Below are 22,597 nucleotides of genomic sequence, written 5' to 3' on the forward strand. Positions count from 1 at the left end.
CAATGTTGCAAATTCTAAATGATTGAAACGATAAACATTTGCAAATTCTGAAAAGCAGGATTCACCATGAAATTCCAGAGCAAAGTTATGTTTTATTGGCATGATGTAAAGTGCAGAAATACACATTGTTGTCAAGAAAAACAAACTGCTCAATTTTCCAAGCCTTTTCACCTTGCACTTATGCAACTACATCTATTCAGTGTAATAGTCTGTCCTCCTTTTCTGGTAATTCTTTCTGGCCTCTTCTAAGAAATGAAGAGAATTTTGCTATCTTTGCTCACTAGTTTGTATGTGTTCCTTCATCATTAAGAGGGCGTTAGGAGTGTTACCCTTATGGAAGACATATTTTAAGATACAGACCAAGACTTTAAGCCACTGAGTGACTGTTGAGAGTAAGTTATACTTCTGCCTCTAAAAGTTACCTTTGTAGATGAAGGTGTGGTGCAAGGACTATGTAAGGGACGTGAACCCTTTAGTTTGCAAATATGAATACGATTTTGCTTTTATTGTATAATCAGACTTTTAACTTTTGCTGACCATACAAGCACTGGAAAAAGAAGTAAATTAATTAATCTATTTGAAGCGTAGGAGCAAGGAAAAGTCAGGAATCATGGTAGTTCCCTATAACATTCAGAAAGCCTCTATTTTATGGAATCACTCCTGTGGTGATTTTTTCTGTTTTCTAACTACGTAGCATAAAGCAGGAGATGCCGTAGGTTCTATCTGTATTTTAACTCTGGAAAAGTTGTTTTGAAATGTTCCTTTTTCTTACATTATCGGGAAGAGACATTTAATTTTTCTTATTGCCTGCTTCATTTCTGTTTCAAGTTATTTGTTCTAATATGTTAGTAATTCAACAGGAGCCTATTCTGTGATGTTAAACTTGTGGAAAAGGAACACCTCAGTCCCACAAAAAATTTAAATGGCGAGAAAAAAACTTTTGGCAACTGGAGGAAAAAGTCCTTTCCTTACCTGGCATCCTGCAGTGCTTGAGCCCTAGTCTCAACGAAGAAGAAAAACCTCTCTTGGTCTTCATAAAAAGATTGGGATTCATTTTTTACTGCAAAGATTCATTTTTCACCCTTTCTTTGTGGATAACGTGATTACAAACACATGTATGCTGACTAATAATTTGCACTCACTGGAAAAGCAGTTATATTAGTCAGTGAGCAGTTAGTTACTGGTGGGTATTCAGCTGCACTCATTATTCTGTGCAATGCAATGAATCTGCAGTACCTTATATTGGTACAGACAAGTCATATTGCCATTGTTTCTTTCATGGATTGACTAACATTTCCCAAACTTGTGAAGCCACCTGGGTAAGCAGCTAATTCTTTAACATCAATGACAGACAGAGGAAGAGAAAGTTAGGATAGAAGAATAGCTATAAATTAGCAAGCATGTGACGTATACTATGGAACACTGAGGCAGACATCACTTGAACAACGCTCTGTTGAAGACAACTGATCTACACTGATTTTATCAGCTACAGGGTTGTGCTGCTTCACCCTAATACAAGCATACCAAATTTTTCAACTGTTCCAGGAACCAATTTATTATTTTAAATCACTACCTTTCTTCAAAACAAGAGCTGGAATGAGACATTAAAGATTTCTTGCAACGAGGTATAAAATTCAGGTCTGCCAGTCCATTTTTTCTACCCATGTAAATCAAGCTTATAATGTAAAGATCAGAGAGAAGCTTGTATAGACATATTAGTCTTGGACAAACTGGACTTAAAAATAGAAGCAATAAATACAGCCCATGGAAATCAGCATGGTCTAGAAATCTACATATTTACCCAGGATCCTGGGTACTTTTTACAGCCCAGGCTGAATGCCACACTCTTTCAGCTATACTATTATTAATATTGTGCTAACATGTGGAAAACTATCTCAAATACAACTTAACAAGCAGTCCTACATTCCTCAGAAGCAACTTCAGTGAGCAGGGATTTGCGATAGTTTTCTGTTCAGAAATAGTTCTGAAATCTGATTAATACAACCAGCCAGCCAGTTCTTCCTCCCACATACACATTTTGGGTAGACTGAAGTGCTTTGCTTGATCTGAAGGAAAACTTTCCTATTCTGAACATCCATTTATTTAAAAACCGCAGTTGCAGGACTTTCTAAATATGATGTTATTTCAGAGAAACAAAACCATTTGACTTAGAAAACATTACACAAATTTGAAAAAACCCACATAGTTTTAAAAATTATAAAGAGAAATATTGGGCCTTTTCCAACATTTTCCAATTTTTCAGCTTCTTTTTCATGGGCAGAAATAAGTTAGCCCAATAGCAACTTTTACATTCAGAAATTCACGTGTATAATCCATAATGACAAAGGACTGTAGCAGAAACTGTCTCTATTAAAAGGAATTTAAAACACTAACCCCATATCCACTAAATAATTCTGATTAATAGTTTAGATATTCTAAAGAGACTGTGAACCTGTTACTCATTTAAACTGAGCTGGATAAACCCCTCTAGCCAGCTCTGCCAGTGAAGTAGGAAGTTAGAAGCCTAAATTCCTTTGAGGGTCCTGGGCAAAGTTTCCTAATGTTAGAGAAATTCAGATTCAGTTTCTTAAAATGTCATGATTTTAATAATTCAATAAATGTCATAATTTTTTTTTTTTTTTAGGCATAACAAATACTAAGCAAGAACTATACTGCTCTTCCAGGACTCTTTTATACAAAAATGAGTAAAAGAACTCAGAATGACACTACTCTAACCCATATATCATAAATTCCCAAATAGAAATAAAAAAAAATTACCCCAAAAGCCAAAAAAAATACATCATACACAAACAAAGCCATAATATTGCCAGCAATATGAGGCAAGAGGTACATATAAAGATTTCCTACAGTGAGACTGAAATGATCTGTTAAATATTTAACTCTAATGTCTTTTTTAACATTATTTTTTTCAGGTTTTTGCACATTTGTCAGGGCTGAATTTGTTACATTTTAAGAGACCCTGCAAACAACAGCAACTGTGCTTATTCTTTTTGTTCAGTCTTGGCTCTGTTAAAAAGAAAATCTACTCCCCACTTTCCCCTCTATTAATTTCTCAGCAGCTATGTGCGAACTTTCAATACTTTCACAAGGTATAGTTTACTTGTAGAATTAGTCAAACTTTCTGAGTGGGAATGGGAGTATTAATGAAGCCTTGTGGCTGTTTTTGCAGACAGTCATAATTTGTAATAAATACATTATTTTGTTACTGAATAATGAAGGAAATAGCTCACAATGCAGCACATATATTTCCATGTGTGTATGTGTGTGTGTGTTTCTGTGAGTGTATAAAAATTCTGGTATTAGAAGCTAATAACTGATAACAGAACCAAATTCTAATCCAGACAGTAATGTTCTGCCTACCTGATTTCCCCTGTATTTTGAATTTGAAATGCTATTCTCCACTCACTGTCCCTACACAATCATGTAATGTGGATATGTTCTTTTAAATAAGTGGTATTTCAATTGAAGTTAAAAGGTCATGCATATTTATTTTCAAAAAGCTTTTGTGTAGATAATCAAGCAGTAAAACCTTCTTTTCCTTTCCACCATCACTCGTGAGACTGATGTGATTTAACTCTCTGAGGTCTACAAACACTTTTGCATTTCTTAGGAAAAAAATTTCCATTCAGCTCAGTGGAGGTAAGGAAGTTTTAAGGTGAAACTCTTGTTTGACCACCGAAAAGAAAGTCTGCAAATGGAGAAAATGCTAATGTAGCCATTCAAAAACCCCACAATGCAGTCTGTGTTGAGAAAGACCACCTAAGCACTTTCCAGAATACTCAGTTGTGGGTCCTAACATCAGACATTCATGGCAGCCATTTTGTGGAGAAAGTTACAAGAAAAAAAAAAATCTTAAGACAATTCATGGCTCTCACACTCTTGTGTCTTTCACTTCCCTACTTTTTTTCATCATGTTAGAACCAGATGGTTCATGTGAGATCTCAGCTGAGAATATAATCAAGAAAGACATTCCCAGCTTTGATTAACCTGAGGTCCAAATAGGATAATGATAGGAGTTGGGTCACTTGTCTCATTTTATATAGAAAATCAGAGTGAAAGCTGGAAATAAAAGTCCATTTAAGTCCAAACCAGTTTATGTTGATAACCCTTGGACAGTGCAGCTTCCCACGTGACCTATTTGACAGCAGTGCAAGAGAGGAAATTGTGACACTCAATCTTCAAGCTGATACTATATGCCAGAGAGTTCAGTATTTGTTCATTTCAGCATGTTTCTGCTTTCATTGCCTCTTCTCCTTGTTACTTGCCACAGAGACTAAGGCATATGCCCAGGTGTGTGCCTTTTGAGATAGTCCCTTCAGATGACACCAGCTGCACACTAAGACAAAAGCCAAGAGCCTGTGGAAATAATTTGCACCACTGCATTGCTTGCAATGATGAGCAAAGACCCTTGATCCCAAATGTAGCTGAGCACTGGACTCCGGTGATGTCAGTTCTGAGGATACTGAACATAAAGGAGGCTGTGGCCAGTTATTTATTCCACTTATCAAGTTTGCATTGATCAGAAGGTAAAGATTTTGAGCTCCTACCTTTCCTTACAGTGGTGTTTTAAGGAATGAACCCTGAGCTAACTATACTGTTTCTCAACTGCTGGGCCAGAAAAGATGATCAGAGTCATAAGGCATTGGGAAAATTATGAATCTATAACAGAAAGAAAATCTCATTCTCAAAGTACTCATATCCTTCAGGGCCAAGTGTTTTCTGTAACATCTCATAAACAGAGTTAGCATTGTTACCATGGACACTTTCTATTCTCCCCTTAATAAGAAATAAGTAAATCTGGAAACAAGTAGAAACAGAATTACATGATGCTCTTTTCCCCTGTTCTTTCCGTTGTGTTTTTTTTTAATTCATTGCCAGCATTTCTATGTGAAACATGAAATACTTTCCCTCCCACCTTTTCCCATCAAATATAAATGAATACTAGTTAAGAAGGGGAAGTATATTAACACAGCCTCAGCAGTTTAGTGAAAGAAAAATCTCTCACCCATGTTGAGCAGCACTTCTAAAATCTCCATATGCAACAGGTTAGAAGACCAAAGACCAAAGCAAGAGGAAAAGAATCCTGTGCTTGCAAATTTTTTTTCTGTGATGGCAAAAGCCAGGCTAGCCAGGCAAAAAATAATGTTTGCTACATAAAAACAACTTATTCATTTATAATGAAGAAGAGGAAACAACCATAGGAACAAACAACAACAAACCCAATAAACATGCAAATTCCTAACTCTGCCTTCAAAACATATTCAATTTTAAAACCTGTTTATCCTTTAGACCAGCTGAAGAAACGGGAGAGAGAAAGAAAAAAAAAAAATAAAAAAAATAGTAATCTCAAGCTTTAAGAAATTGCTTATGGAAAAAGCTTAAGCTGATGAGACTATTGAGTGAACAAGATGATTTCATAATACAATTTGTGCCTGTTTGGTAATGACACTAAAGATGTAGAATAAAAACAAGAATAATCATTCAGCAATTCAAGCAAAGTCAAGGCTTACTTATTTATCTTTTTAATGCTTTTTTGCTGGTGCCAGACTTCCTCCAGAAATTAGGTGGGCTGAATGAAGCTGGACAGTACAGAGTTTTAGTCTAAGAAACACTAGCACTTACATCCTCTTCCAGTGGGTGCTCAATTTTTATTCATGTTTGGAGGAAAATCTTCTGAGGTGTTTTCAGAAGGAAGCAGTGAACCAGGCTACAGACTGCTTTGCACCTGGGAGCTATGAAGGTACCTTGGCTCCTGCATGAGATACTAGGCAGAGGCTGAGAGAGTGAATATGATCTTTAAGTACATATTGAAATAATGAAGTTAGATCCAAACTGTACTTCTTAAAGGCTACAGAGAAAGTCAAGAGTCAAAACTTTCCTTTAGCTGTTGAATGGGGTGCTTCTGCTTTATGGTATAGATATCTCCAAAGGATAGAGTCAGCTTAAGCACTTTTTGTTGGTTAGGGTTTTTTTTTGCAAATTCTGAAGTCTTTTGTGGTATGGCAAATGTTCCAGTAGGAATTCACCCCATCCAAATGCAACTGGTTAATGAAAAAAGCTTTCTGCTGACTGATTAGAGACTGAGCTGAGACATGGTAGGACAGTCTTTTCACTGGTGGTAGACACCTAGTTTAATATGTGATGGTTCATTTTCTGTAATGCCTTTCTCTTTCCACTGACTACAACAGAAGCCGGTTTGACAGGCTTGAACTGGACATCTTTCAGGCAGACGAGATGAATCCCCCCACTCTTTGGCTCAGATTTGATTCATCACGTCCAGCTGTAGCCAGACCTCACTTCACTTGTCCTTTACTTGTTCCTGCTAAGACTTGCAGTGGCTAGGGAAAGCTTGCTGGGAGAAGATGAAGCCCAGGTGGAGAGACCTGAGGGAAGGATGAGTGCACATTGCAATAGTTTGGTGTCCATGCACTGGCTATGTAAGTGAAAGCTTCCCTGTGCTACTTGGATCTCTCCTCACCTTCGGTGGCTTCACGGTGATTTTCAGAAGGGAAATTTATACCCTCTTGGACTTGGTCAATGGCTCCAAGGATTGGAGCAGAAGAGAGACTGCTGTTGCTACGGTCTCAGGGAAGCCCCAGGAGCACGGCTATAGGGTCCTTTATAAGTCTGTCAATTTGAGGTAGAATCACAAAACTTGTCTAGACTTTCTTGTGTCTAGTAGCAGGTGACCTCTGGGCAAAACAAGCTGATACTGGAGGTAAATAAAATAACATACTGGTTATCATTAGAAGCATTCAAGTGATGCCACTTAGAATCCTGAGTAAGAAAAACTGCAGCTAAGAAAAGTTGTAAGACCAATTCTTAACTGTTAAGCACTAATACAGATAATATGGGGGCAGATTATTTCTGATCTTTCCTGGGTATTCCCTGAGGCCAGTGTTCCAAATTAAACTGTTTGCACTCCACGGAATATGTAGAGCTGAATCATTTGAAAGGATAGGTAGAGTGACTATGTACTTCAATATTTTATAATAGCTTTTCTATTAAAAGATAAGTAGAGAGGTCTGTGAGAAAGAATACAAAAGCAGAAATCATGCAGTCCTGGTTTTTAGACCTCATTCTTCCACTGGCTTTTTTTTTCTTTGGTGTTAGGCAAATCACTTCAATTGCATCTTTTAATATCCCTAATTATAAACTCTAAAACTCACAGAAATAAGTGTTATCCTGCTTTCCTTGTTTCAAATATCAGTTACTGACTGTGGAGTGCATTGAACTTAAAATGTTAACTATTATCTTGTCATAAATACCAGATCTTAATATTGATTCACTGAAATGGTTACTTTACAGCTGTTATAAAAGTTAGTTTTATTAGCTGACCTTATCTCTCTGCTTTTTACTTTTGTGTATTCTCTTTCAACACCTGAGGTTCATTCAGTTACATTTAAATTACTTCATTTCTGTGTCTGCAAGCAGTTATTCAAAAGGTAGATTATCTTTGAGTTTACTGAATAAATATGCTTAATATATTGCTGACAAGGCTTGACTCTTAAATTCTGTTTTTTAAGTTTTACATCTTACTGCAGAATTGCAGTCCTTGCAACAATCCAGCAAATACAGATTTCTGGGTTTGTTTTGACCAGACAATGTACTTTAAAGGGGGCTTATACTTAAATCTGCTATTCAGACTATGAGCAGCTTAATGGATTGTTGACAGAGAGCATAGAGCTCAAGCAGGATGTGATAATACCAGGTGTTTTTTCACTTTTATAAAGTTTATATAACTTTTAATTTCATTCCATTCCTGGCTGTCACTTAGCACACTGCAGCAACAATGACCTTCATAGTAAAGACAAAAATTAGAAGAGGAAAAAGGAGAAAGAAATTGTAGAATCAGCACATATATCAGAGATAACATGCTTCTTGTGGCCAGAGGAGGTTGGATGTCTGTGACCAATTGCAATATGAAGGAAGTTCAGTGATGATTTATACTGCTTTCTGTTCCCAGGCCTGCAAAGAGGCTTTTTCATGTCTATAGTTAAGTATCAACTTTGGTTTAATACCTGAAGTTATTAATTTTGAAGTTTACCTTATGAAATTTCAGAAGATGATCTTTACAGGAGGAACAGCTGCATGGCTGAGCTAGATAGGTACACTCGCAGAGAGTAGACTGGTTTTTTTGTCATACGTCTGTTAGAGTTGTCTTCTTGCTCTTTGTTTTTCCCCTTTTGTTTTGTGTCACTATTGCTTCAGTAGATCACTTCAGAGGAAAATTCCTAAGCCAGCAGAGTCATCATTAAGCAGGCAAGGTTTATTTTGTGGATGGCTGCATCTGCATATACATCAGCATATTCCATGCTGCCACCTTCCAACACTTTTCATTCCTGTTCCCCTCCACAAAGCCCCTGTAGGGATATGGTGGCTGAAATGCAAAGCTATCCATCCACTCCTAGATTCATGCAGACTGAGTACCTCAGATGATGCCCAAGGAAAAGGCCTGTAAATTATCTGAAGAAACCCCTCAGAATTATATTCTTTTTCTCTGAATAAGATAGAAGGCGAGACAAAAGAATAGAGAAAATCTGCCTGCCCACCTTCCTATGACATTTGCTCTCAAAAATTATTTTTAAACTTTGTGGTCATTTCTCCATGTGTTTTCCAGGTTTGTTCATACTAAATCATAATTACCTGAAATTGCCACAAGAGACACTCTAATACCACTAGAAAAATTATCATCTTACCCAGCAAGAGAAAAGTAGAGTCCTGCAGCTGTAGTACAGAAACAGTTTTTCTTTGCTTACTTATTTGATTTTGGTTAAAGATGGGAGAGCATTTTTAGGAACTGATTATTGATCAGCATTAAAGTCAGGTGAATTTATATTTTTATATATATATATATATATATATATGTATTTAGTGGCCATTTTGTGTTTATTTACCTCAGGTAACAAACACCTGACAGCATATCTTGTACTCATTTTCTGCATTTCTGTTTCTTTGAAAAACCAAACTGACAGCTTACAGCTTGTGCAATCAAATCAGAGCCTGTTAAAAAAGGAACTGCACTGTCTATACACTACCCCTGGCATGCAACAAAATGCATCCAATCCCACAAAGAATCAAAGACATTTTTGTCAAAATATTTATTACGACACTGGGAATTAATGTGATAACAAAAGTTATCAGTCACAGAAAGTTGCAAGCCCACAGCTGGAAATCAGAGTTTGGTTTAAGAGAAAGAAGTTAGCTAGTTACTAAGAATGGACCATCTCAGTCCTGGCTCCTCTTGCTTTATCTTTTTGTTCAAGTGTATTTGGATTCCAGAAAGTGGGTTCTACTAAAAACCGAGTCAAGGAGACACCACAAGGGGCAGGTTTGCAGCCATTCCAGTTGGAGAAAAGCCCTATTTACCTAGCAGTTACGAAAATGGTCTGAAATCCTGAGTCTTTGTAATAAAATTAATCCGCTGTATCCAAAGTGGTCTTGAATTGACATCCAGGCCCAAATTCACAACCACTCACAGCCATGAGCAGAGTCCCTAAATTCATCATACCTTAGGGTCACTTTGATGGATGGGGGTCCTTTAGTGACACCAAGTCAATACAAGGCACAGTGCTGGCTGCACTGTACTTCTTGTATTTAGGACTTCTCATTAGCATGGTCATTCTGATTTCTACATTGGTCTATTGGGTTCAATTGCAGCTGGTATGATGTTGACCATTTTAACACTAGCTGGCGCTGAGAGGATGTTGAGAATTCAAGCCCACGCACACGGGTTTATAAGTATCTGCAGTGACAGACTGTACGGTATAGACATCAAGTTTTTTCTATTATCACTTTTCTCACTAAGGTTCAACTACAGCCAACTTCTATTAATAGCTCTGCAAGCAAGCAGCACTATCTAGATATATCACTGGTAAATATGGGTGAAGATTTCACACAGTAGGGAGGTAAATTACAGGCAGCTATTTTTTTTTTTTTTAAAAATCCTGCTAGGAGATCTGTGAGAAATTACATTTTCATTCTTGGATCTTTAGGTTATTGCAAAGAGACCTGAGAAAAGAGTGGAAAGAGGCACCTATAAATTATCTGGTTTTAGGGCAGAGTCCTTGCAGCCTGGAAGCAAGATGAAGACAAGGAGAGAAGGAATTCCAACCTTGCAGATGATTTGGAAGACAGATCAACTCGCTGACACCATGTCAGCAGAAAACGATGCAAGACAAATGACAAATCTCTTCTTTGCTGGTAAATTCCTCATTTGTTATCACTGTCTTAGCCAGTGGGAACCTCTGACTGGGAAAGCACTTCAGTGATGATTACTTGTATCTCTCTCTCTCTCTCTCCAGAAACGTACCTTTCCTCTGCTCCACAGAGCAGTTCTGAAGCAACTTATAGTAAAAGACAATGTGCCCAGAATTTCCAGCTAATATTTATCCTCACTTCTACATGTCAAATGGAGTTAGATAATTGAGATGCAAATGATATAATTCAAACATAGGTGGAATACAATCAAGGTCATGAAATCTCATACTTTGGAGATTTCAGGTATGCAACCTGTGTTGTCAGAAAGCAACTGTCTTCCTAATGTAAAATCAGCCAAAGTGCTTGTGACTATATTTTCCTGGATTTCTTGATATGTTATCGAGTGCTGCCAAGCTTCCTTTTATTTGCCTTCATCTGGGTGCAAGACTCTCAGAGGCCTCAGGGAGCAGATGTGGTATTTGCAATTTTGTTCTGAACAATCTGGCTGTTTTGAAAATATTCACGGGAAAACACCAGCCACAACACCAGATGTGAATGTAGCAAAGCAGCATCTTGTGTTTACATTTTAATTTCTCCAGCTAGGAAGGCTAGAGTGCTTATGCACTGGGAACGCATAATACAGGCTGCATGCTCTAATAATCTATTACATTTATATGGTGCCATTCACCTCACAGTGCTCTGCAAGCCTTCTGTGTAGAGGACCCACCCACTCCAAAACTGTGTCCCCCCACAGATCTGTGATACAGCAGCTGTATATTAATTCTAAATAGTAATAACCTTAGTGTAGGAGTAAAGGGTAAATGAGAGCTGCATCTAGCAGCAGCTGCTGAGAGGGCTTTAAGTTGACAGGTCTCTAGGTGCTTGTGTGTGTGTGTGTGTGATTTTTACAGCTTTTGAACATCTGCAAGACTCGCTACTTTATAGTCCTGCTGCAGACACCTCTAAATAACCAGGTCCCAGGAATCTAAATTCAAGGCACACAGAGTGGAAATCCCAGCTCATCTTTTGCCGTAGAAGCGGTATTTTTCTGTTCTGTATGTTTGAGGGAGCCAGGTAATACCAAAGCAAGAAACAAACCCACCTGGCATTGTGGCAGCCCATTTACTTGCTGCAGGCAGTAGCCAGGTAAAGATTCTGACTCTGAAATTCATGCCAGGTTTGAAGCGTGGCAGAGACACTGCTCTCTTTGACAGAAGGAAGGGATGACATTGCACAGAGCTCAGATCTCTGTATTTCCTAACAGTGGTTTCAGGATAGTGCTTAGTGTCTTCAGCACGCACAAATCTAGGAAGTCAAACCAGAAAACTCAAGTTGCTGTTAATGGGATGTGGTGAAGGCAGAGGTATGTGCTAATGGACAAAGGAGCCAGGAAACAAGATTATATGCACTGCCAGGAGGTCTCAGCAAGTTGCCGCGTTTGTCCTTTTATGTTTGTGCAATTAGATGGGAAAGGATTCAGCTTTGGGGACTTATAATCAGCGTGTGGCTAGTAAAGCCAATGGCAGTACAGTCAAAGATATAGAAGAGCTACTTAATCCAAAAAACCTTCTGGTAGCTGTAAGAGAGTCCTGGCCATGACAGACAGCTGCTGCTCTGAAACCCAAACGTACCACCAGGCTGGGGAAGGAGCGCAGCCCTCAGCAGAGGAAAGACTTAAGGGAAAGAACAGAGATGTAACTGCAAAGGCAGTATCCCTGCAAAGCCAACCTCTTAAATGCAGAGCAGGCCACCAAGATCCTCATTTCATCCCACTCTGTTCCACCTCAGTCTTGAGACCAAATTTTTCTCTTTTAGTGAAGACCTCTAATGACAAAGAGGAGTAAATTGAAAACCTTTCCTTCTGATTAAATCAATGAATTCTCACTGTGGCTCTTAGAATAAATGTTCAAGGAGCCATAGAGCACTACGTCATTGAAAATAGGCCGAGTTTACACGGAACTGATTTGAGCCTGGTATTTTATGACTCCCATGTGAACTTGATGTGGCCAAATTGGCTCTCTCTTAGGACACTTTATCAAGGAGTTATATCTTTTGTCTAATTAACGGGACTCAGCACTAAAAGACATGACTGTATAGAGGATTTAATGTGCAGGCTGCAGTGGCAAAGGAACACTTTACAATGTACTGCTATTTGAGCAAGAGGCAGTGGTGGTTTTAAGAAAACCTCTCAGGGAAAAAAAGAAAAAAAGATGCTATCCTGTTTTTCCCGATATCATATCTATGTTTGGAAACTTCCTCCCTAAATCTTTAATGAAGGCAGAATAGGGTTTGAAAAACAGCTGGAGGACATTGATCTACACATTCCAATTTGTTTATGTATAAAACATGCATAAAGGATTAAATGCTGCTTAACAGTTTGTCTGCTTTCAGCTGCTTTCATGCCTCTGCTTTGCTATAGTACCAATCCATGTCAGAAGATACCCTGGGGGGCTTTTAAATAATAAATAGGTTCCTTTGGAGGATGTCTTTTTTTTTAATCTAATATTAATTGGCACACAAAATGGTAATTATACCTACTCTAGAAATACGTTGTGCCACTCATTCTTCCCTGGTCGATGGCATTTGCCCTGTCTCACAGTAGCTGTAGGAGCATGGGAGACCAGAACTAAGGCTGGAGAGTGACATCAGACTAAATTAAGTGCTCATGCATTTATGTATCAGCATAAAGCGATGCAAATGCATTTATAAGGTATGAATGATTTATCAGGAAGTCGTTTTGATGCCTTTCTGTTGCATGTGGCTAATATGGTGAACAAGTCAGTTCATTGATTCCAGTTCAGGATCCTAGTTTGTCTGTCATTATGAAGGGGCTGTTTCAAAAGCCTGAATTTTAAGTACTTTTCTTTTTCTTTTTTTTAGCTCGCAGAGGTTGGTTCACCTCTATCAGTCTGAATGATTTGTTAAGCAAGGAGTATGACTGGCTCTGCTTACAAGCTAAATGCTGAAAATGGTGTCTTCAAAATAATACATTGCATTTCCTGCTCATCTAATCCTATTTTACACAGAGGCACACAAAATAGATTGGAGAGGCTGGTAATTTTAAAAGATAGGCAGCTGTCCATGCTATGGGTGGTCACAAGCACAAGCTGTGTAGAAAGAACCAAATAAGTCAACTGTCACTCAGCTCAGCAGTGGCAAAATTCTACTTCACGATGGCCTAAAATCCAAAACTTCAGCTTTTCTGCAGATATGCCACTGACAACTAACAGCTCTGTAGCACAGCATAGGGATAAGTTTGTAGATAAGATCAAAACAGTTCTAGCAGAGATATGAGCTTCAGTCTTGTGTTGGATATGCAAGATTTCTTATCTCCCAATGATATATCTGTCTCCAGCATTCTTGGTTCACAAAGGGAGCTATGCCAAGTTTCACAATTGCATCCTATAACACAGAAAAGCACCATATGGTCACATTCTTTATTCTTATCCCAACTGCCATCATGACTCCAGGGTCTTTTAGGATCCAGTATCAGGCAGTAAGATCAGCAGAGTTAAAACCGAGCACTCCAATATCTCTAACGGAATATGTCCTGGCAACACAGGTAGTTCCAGGTTCTTATCATAATGATCCATCATAACTCACACCAGCACACTCCTAGAGAAACTTCCAAGGAATCAAGAGCATAAACAGTTAAAAATCCACTCATTTAGCATTCTGTGTTACCTTTCTATTGAGGACAGACAAATGCTCTTTTAGCTTATACTGCTGCTAGAAACAGTCACAGAATACTTTAGGAGAAAGAAACCAGGTCTTCTGGGAGATATTCCCTGAGGTATAAATGTAAGAATGGAAAACCAGTGAAAACCATGGAATGCAAGAAGGATTTGCTAATGAAATCCCCAGAAAATCCCAGCACAGGCCAGACTTCACTTAACTCAAGGCTAAACTAACTCAACTGATCAGATGTGCTGTCAAGCATTCAAGTTACCCACACAGTGGAAACAAATGCTTACCACTCATCAAGTGACTGCGGCTTACAGTACAAATCTTGCCTCTTCAACTCTTTTTTCTTATTTCCAGTTTAATGTTATTCCTGGCCAGCTTAAGCCAAAATTGTCTTTGATTTCATTAATTACCAGAAGAAATGCACATACATCCTGACAAACTCTGTGACTAAAGTAGATTTAAGGGACATAAAGGAAGAAAAGGGAAATCTAAAACTCCAAAGGGACAAGAATGTTGGGTCATTCACTTGGTAAATGTAAATTGGCGTATTGACTTCACTAGAATTACAGGGGCATATGCAAGAAAGACGTTGGTTCAAGCTATGCATCTTTTAAAAGCTTTATTGGGCCTTTCTCCGCCCCCTACCAAAAGCCACCTAACAAACTAGGCACAGAGAAGTGAAATTACTTCTCCAGTGTCAACAGAAAGTTTGCAGAGGAACTTGGAGCTCAGGTCTTCCTACTCTCACAGTCCTGTAACTGTGTCCTATGTAACTCACCTAGTCACAAAAAGGCTTCGCCTATCTAGAAAATAGCTAACAGGATTATGTCTGGCTCAGAAAAGCAGCTGAGTATTTTGGTTTTCATTTTCTACAACATGTTTAATTGAAAATGAGTGCTAGTTCCTTTCCCATGAAAAGGAGATGACAGGTGTCATTGCTTTCTCATTTATATGATGAGATAATAGCTGCCTTAATCTTAGTCAAGATGCATTCATAACTAAGATACAAAGAGATATTTTGGTGACCAGGGTGCATTCTTCCTCACCCTTCCAACCCTCTGTACCCAACTCTTTCCAGATAAAAGCCCCATAGCCATCCTTGCCTGAGGATCTTCCAACACTGTAGTTTTCTAGCCTCCATCCATGCACATTTCTGGCACTCCACCTGCATAGGGTCTGAATTCAGTGCTGTTGCACACAACCTGATGCAGCTATTCCTTGACTCCAGCCCTCACCACTCCTGGGCACAGTTCCCATGGGCCTTTCGTTGTACCTGCCAACCTTCAGCAGATGCTTAGGTCATCTAGGCACATATGTTTAGGAATTGGAATCCATTCTATGAAAAAATTCTGAAAGGCGCTTAGGATTGTGTCATCAATATTATCTTTTGAGGAATATCAGGTACTTAAACAAAAATCTTTGCAAGTCTTGCCCTGAGGTCTGTCCCAGCCCGAGTTTTCTACTCTGGTAGCTTTGGATCTTGTCCTAGGTTCATTTGAAAAAGAAAACAAAATCATTATCTTTTTTTTCTTCTTTTCAATGTACTAAATATAGATGTATAAACAAAATCCTCAGCTAGATAAAGATAGCAGCACACAGATGGCATAAAAAACAAAGCATTTAGCAAGCTCTGAGACAGGCTGTACCCATATATACCTTGTATTACAGCTTGTTGCCAGCTAATATATTTCCACAACAGTTAAAATCTCACTCAACCTTGTAAATTGTCTCACTTTATTAGTAAATAAATATTACAAATAGGTCTCTGTGACTCTTCTATGAAATCTGAGTGGTTTTTTGTCCTAAAATATTTACATTTTATTTTGTGGGCAAGTGGTTTCCTGCTTTCAAAACACTTTGCTGACTGCCTCGCCTTCCGGACGCATGCATTCATCCAGTATGCGTACTTGTTAAACCCGAGAATGTGGGGACTAGGGTTGCTGAGGTAGCAGATGTTTTTCAGTCTGACTTTCTTCTGCCAGACAAATATCGTTATCCAGAGCACATTTGGGATTAGATGAGGGAGACAGCATTCCTTCTAGGCTTTCCAGAACTGCTGAGCTAAATTCTCCTATTCACCAACTAAACTAGCTATGCTTTTCTTTGTGCAAGGCAGACCAAAATGGTGTTCAGAGAAAGGTCTAGTTCTCTAAGCCTGTATTAAAAAAAAAACAAACTTGACATTTTAATGCCAATTTTTTAATTAAAAAAAATATATTCACATTGTGAATATTTAATATTTTAACTTCCCAGATTTTAATTAATGAAAGTTAAAAGCAGAACCCTCAAGATCTTTATAAAGAAAAATAAATACTTATCAGATCTTTTTTTAATATACATATTACAGGTTTTGCTATTTCCTGCTTATTCTCTTCCCAGCCCATTCTCTATGGTAAATTCGGAAATATTTCATTAAAAGAGGAAGGAAAAAAAGCAGGAAAGGGGTAAGGAGAACTGAAAGCCCAAAAGGGAGAAATAGGAAAACTGGAAATATACTCTGTGTATTTGATATACAAAAATATAAACATTTCTTTTAAAAAATTTACAGAAAAAAATGAAAACATGTGAAATGTCCATATTTTTTAAACATGTCTTTTTTTTCTCAGAAAGCTCCAGGAGCTTATAAAAAGCTGGTAGGATGCCATTATTTAAAAAATGTAAATGAGATTACTTGCATAATTACAGGTCTGTCAGGTTCACATTGATCCTGGGCAAAATACGAGAACAGTGGTATAGGACATAATAAAGAATTAACAAAAGTTGAAATAATTAATGCCAATGACAAGTTTTATGAAAACAGATGTGATACCCTTCTATGATATTATGAGTTCCACTAATAAATGTAAGGAGATTCGGGTAAGGCATTTCACTTGGTACCATGCAACCAATCAGTTAAAACAATGTACAATCAACACAGTATGTGTTCAGTGGATATACAATGTGCTAATTTATATTCCTGAATGATTATAAGCATTCATCATTAAATGGTGTAAGATAACATAACAAAAGTTTGGGAACACTGGGTCAGCCCAGCAGTCCACACAGCCTAATATTTTCTTCCCAACAGTGGTCAGGAGCAAACAGCCTAGCTCCTCCTGGGTCTGCATGACTCTACAGGACTCATTTTTGGATCAGTACTAATGACATCTTTTAAACAGTGACTTGTGAGAAAACATAGATTTATCACTGACACAGTGCAGATGATAATGCAAAAGACTGGGGGACTGGTGAACTGTTCCGCGGGCACGTTTTTAATACATGAAGTTTAGAAAAGGAGTACAACAAAGTCTGTGTTTCAGTATGGCCAGATCCGAAATCACACATGTGGTTTAACCCCAGCCAGCAACTGAGCACCACGCAGCCGCTCACTCACTCCCCCCGCACCCAGTGGGATGGGGGAGACAATCGGAAAAGTAAAACTCGTGAGTTGAGACAAGAACAGTTTAATAGAACAGAAAAGAAGAAACTAATGATGATAATGATAACACAAATAAAATTACAATAATAATAAAAGGTTTGGAATATATAAGTGATGCAGAATGGAATTGCTCACCACCCGCTGATTGATGCCCAGTTAGTCCCCGAGTGGTGATCCCCCAACCCCTACTCCCCCCAGTTTATATACTGGGCATGATGTCACATGATCTGGAAAACCCCTTTGGCCACTTTGGGTCAGCTGCCCTGGCTGTGTCCCCTCCCAACTTCTTGTGCCCCTCCAGCCTTCTTGTTGGCTGGGCATCAGAAGCTGAAAAATCCTTGACTTTAGACTAAACATTACTTAGCAACAACTGAAAACATCGGTGTTATCAACATTCTTCTCATACGTAGCTCAAAAACACAGCACTGTACCAGCTAGTAGGAAGACAATTAGCTCTATCCCAGCTGAAACCAGGACAACACATCTAGGAACAAAGGTGTTTATGTGCATGGGTATGCAAGTTTTGTCTCAGAAAAATAGTTTCTGGGACAGGCTTTGAGTTTTTGGTGGCAATGAAATGAACATGAGGTATCAGTGAAATGCCATGACCAAAAGGTATAGAAAGTCCTAAAGCTAAAGACAAAACATGAGTTGAGAAAAAGTAGGATATCCATACTATGCTGTAAATGGAATCCTATGACAAATTTGGAGATGAAATTCAAGAATGATCTTGAAAAATGAAGAATTAGTTCACTGGAAGATGAGCCTTACAGTGAAAAATGCAAAGAACTCAGTAGTATATTTAAGAGCAGATTGGGGGAATTTGTAATGGATTCACCACCACTGGTCATTCTAAAGTCCAGGTTGGATTTTTTTTTTCCCCTGAAATTTACATTCTTTTACAGATAGGAGTTAAATCTGGGTGCCTTGTCAGTGCTAAAGCAAGATAAACTCAGTATGTCAATGAGTATGTTTTATGAAATGGATATAGGCCTTTAGAAACCAAGTCCACAGTTTTTAAATTTTATTATATTTCTTCACTCTGTTCTGATAATTAGATGAAACCCTGCAGCAGAAAGGAGTGAAAATGAAAAGTAATGGAGGTGATGTAAGATGAGAAGTGGGCCAGAAGGGAAGGGAAAGGGAAGAAACTTAACTTTTTTTTCCCAAATCTTACCTAAACTGTACAATGGTACGCTGGGATTTTTTTTTGACATTTACATAGTAAAAGCCATTTACCTTCTCCCCCTTCTTACACAGACCTAACTTTCCCAAACATGCATTCACTGCCTTCTTCAGGACTAAAGTGGTCCTCATTAATCTCTAGCTTTTTAGAGGTTATCACTTTATCTTTTTCTTGCTTATCTTTATTCTGGAACTCAATTATAATGACCACATTGGCATGCCATGAATCACGCAGGCAGAACACAAATCAATGTAACTGGTACACTTAGTTATACTGGATGTTACAGAGAATAGAGCTAGTGAAAATCCATGAACAACTTCCAAAAAGAGGGCGGGCACAAGAGAGTCATGTTTTCCTTCTAGAGACCCTTTTCCAGTATGGGAAATTGCTGTAATAACCTTTTCTCAGGCTTAACATTAAACTATAGTCCTTTAGAGTGCATTGCTTAGGGATGGCCTTTGATGCAAAATAATTTAATAATTTAATAACAACAACAACAACAACAACAACAACAATAATAATAAATTATTGGATGGGATTGATTTCAGATTAGATAGGAGAATTCAAGTCCCAAATAAAAAATGTCCTTGAAGTGCTGCTCAAGAGTAAGTACACCTACAGTCAGTTTGGATAGCATTGGTGCTACGCAGATGATTCAAGGTACAAAAGCATTTCAGGATCAATTACTACTGGCTGAGAGATGAGCTCAAAGAACTACTTAACATTAAGATCAGACTTTGTCCCTTCACTGGAGTGGTTCTGAACAATCTCAGTGAAGTTGATAATATAATCCTCCAGCATAAGGCCATGCTTTATTACTTTGCTGAGCTGCTGACAGTATTAGTGGAAGAGAAGTATGGTTTTCAAAAGGAAAGCTGTTTATTAAATAGATAAATTATTTTCCTTCTTATTCTTTCACCTGCTGGAAGAGCAGGAGAGTTTTTGAACCAAAATTCTTATCATTTTTACTTTTACTTGTAAAAAGTGAATTTTAAATCTTTTCATTTGGGTGGTAAAAAAAAAAGTTCCTCTGCACACTGAGAAACCCAGCCTAACTTTTCCAAGAATCAGTCAAACACTTTTATTGCATTCCTCAAGTCTCCTTTAAAATAATTGATTAGACAATAAACATAAAAAGTACATTAATTATAATCTGAGAAAAATTTTACCTCAACCTCCAACTTGATACATTTTTCTTCCACAAAAGCTGCTAAATTGCTATGAAACAATTTGATACTGCTTGTAATAAATTTCTAAACTTAAGCTGCATAGATATAAAATGACAAATTTAACTGCATTTATATTAAAGCAATTTTCTGCCCATCAGAGAGATGAGAAAATTAATATGTAAACCATTAACTTATAGTCAGAAACACTGTGCACTGCAACTGAAATAAGGATTTTTTGGATGTTATCTCTTACATTTTATTGCTATCTCAAAAGGAAAATGCTTACCAAAAATTACAATCACTGCATCTAAAGGAGGCTCATTAGAAGAATATATACTTTGAGGGAAATCATCCATGAATTATGGGGCAGTCATGTTTACAAACCTTTAATTTTTTTATTATTATTATTTGTTTCACTAGCCTGCAAGCGGCTCAGTGCATTTTCAGTGCAGCAGTCAGCAAACACTGGTACATAGTGTAGTGTTAATGCTCTGTCATGAACCTTGCTGTTGACCAAAATAAAGCTGACTTGGAGAAATTACAGATATAATTTTAGAAGCTGGATGTCTTCACCTTTTCTGCATAAAAAGCAGGTTTGTTCCTCCTCTGTGCTAACCCTCCCTTAGTCTTCATCCCTTCTCCATGCCATGGCATTTTTGTGGGCCTTAGCTTTCTCTTAGGTCTCATGCATGCAGCACCACCTTCCTTAGGAGCTTGACATGACTTCTAATGAATCAGAAGCCCCTTGCCCTGAGCATCCACCAGCCTAGCTTAGGTCGCAGGGCTACAACTGTAGATCATTACGGCTTTCTCACCCTGTTTCACTCATAAGGAATGATCCAGTCTTTCCTGGCCTTGCTCACTACGCACCTGCCCTCCTTCTTCGAGCTTTCCTTGCCACTTCAGAGTGGTGACAGTAAAGCAAGCACCCGTCTGGGAGGTAGGCAGGGTACTCCATCCTTCCCAGGAACCAATTTTAAACTGGTCCCATGTGTGTTAAAGTTGCCCCTAGGTATACTGCAACTTAATCTAATCAGAAGTCTAAAGCCAGAATGACATCCCTGAACTCTGGTTATCTTCTCTGGGAAGACAACTTCTCATCCTCATGTCCTCTCACCCTGCTGCCTGCTCTGTCAGTGCTGATTCTTTTCTCTCCCTCGTGGAAAATCCATCTTACCCTGCTCAACTGCTGTTTTGTCTGTCCAAACCAGAAAGGAAAATAATGTTTTAAAATCTTTGGGATCACAGTCACTGCTCTGCTACAAAGTATGCTTGCAGCTAGTCAGCATTAATCTGTCTTCATTGCCAAGTGTCTTCCCCTCTCCACCTCTACTTTGTTTATTCCACATACTAGTCCCTGCCTTTAAACTACAAATGCTCTAAGACAGAAGCAGTCACCAGCTACAGAATAGATGGCATCCTACAATACTAAGGGACAGTATGTCACTGAATAGCTTCAAAGGTATAAGAACAAGTTGCCACATTCCTTCTCAGCTCCCCCCAGGAAGATGTTGCTTCTTTGTGGAGAAGGTTATTTTCCCTCAATACAGCACCTAGATATTCTGCACAGCAGGCGAATCATAGAATCATAGGAAGATTTGAGTTGGAAGGGATCTTTAAAGATCAGCTAGACCAACCCCTCTGTGATGGGCAGGGACATCTTTCACTAGATAGGTTGCTCAAAGCCCCATCCAACTTAACTTTGAACAATTCCAGTGATGGGCCATCCACGACTTCTCTGGGCAACCTATTCCAGTGTCTCACCACCCTCGTCATGAAAAATTTCTTCCTTATATCCAATGTAAATCTACCCTTTTTCAGTTTAAAACCTTTTCCCCTTGTCCTGTCACTGCAGACCCTGGTAAAAAGTCTTTTGCCATCTTTCTTATAAGCCCCCTTTATATACTGGAAAGGCTGCAATAATGTCTCCAAGGAGTAGGAAGTCCTCATGGCCAATCTTTCTGCAACTGATCACCACAGAGAAGAGACAGCAAGAAGATATAACCCTCTCCTCTCATCTACTATGGCTGAGATTTAAGATCAGTCTGTACAGGTAAGCCTTTTCATATGAAACAACAAGACCAGGCTTGAAAAAGGTGAATAGGTGGAAATCTAGGCACTATCATGGAATAACAGCTCATTCACTTTTAAGTAATTTTTTGTCTCACATCTGGGTATTTTTGCCTTTCTTGCAATAATACATCTATCTCAGTCTGGGAAATCAGACTAAGGAATAGCACTGTCAAGTAAGGAGATATTGTGTACTATTCCTTAGTCTGATACTATTTACATAGTGCTTTCTTAGCTAGTAAAATATGCAAAATACACCACTTATTTTAACAAAAAGCTTTAGTTCTAAACCCTACAGCCATAGGCTGAGTCCCACTTTCTTGTTGTTATCAGCCTGGTTAATGAACTTTACAGATTATAAAGCCACTGCACTGTCCAAGTGTGTGCATTCCTTATTGAAGCATTTAATGGAAAAAAATCCCACAACATGATATATTTGGATTTGCCATAAAGGCCACTTCGACCCACTCACTCTGTCATGAAAATACCCCTTGGCACAAAGGTAAACTAACAAGCCCAGATATACTTGTGGGAAGTGTTTCTTACACTGATCAGCTGGGGCATTGATCTACCTTAAGGTGAGAGGAATGAGAATTCCAGCAGGATTAAGTGAAGCATTTTTTTTTTTTTTTTTTCCTGGAAGAACTGGGCAGAATACAATGAATAGAGAAAGAATTATAAATGTGTATTGTCCTGTTCCTGAAGACTTGGAAATACTGCAGCTGTGTTCAAATCTAAGTTCTCTTCTGTTGTTATGCATGAACACTGAAAAGTACAAACCAGAAAGGTCTTTTTTTTTTTTGTGCTTGGGGGTACATAGACTTGGACTATCCCTCAGAAAGATGT

The sequence above is a fragment of the Accipiter gentilis genome, chromosome 1 (genome assembly GCF_929443795.1).
Source record: "Accipiter gentilis chromosome 1, bAccGen1.1, whole genome shotgun sequence".
In the NCBI taxonomy this organism is placed as follows: Eukaryota; Metazoa; Chordata; class Aves; order Accipitriformes; family Accipitridae; genus Astur; species Astur gentilis.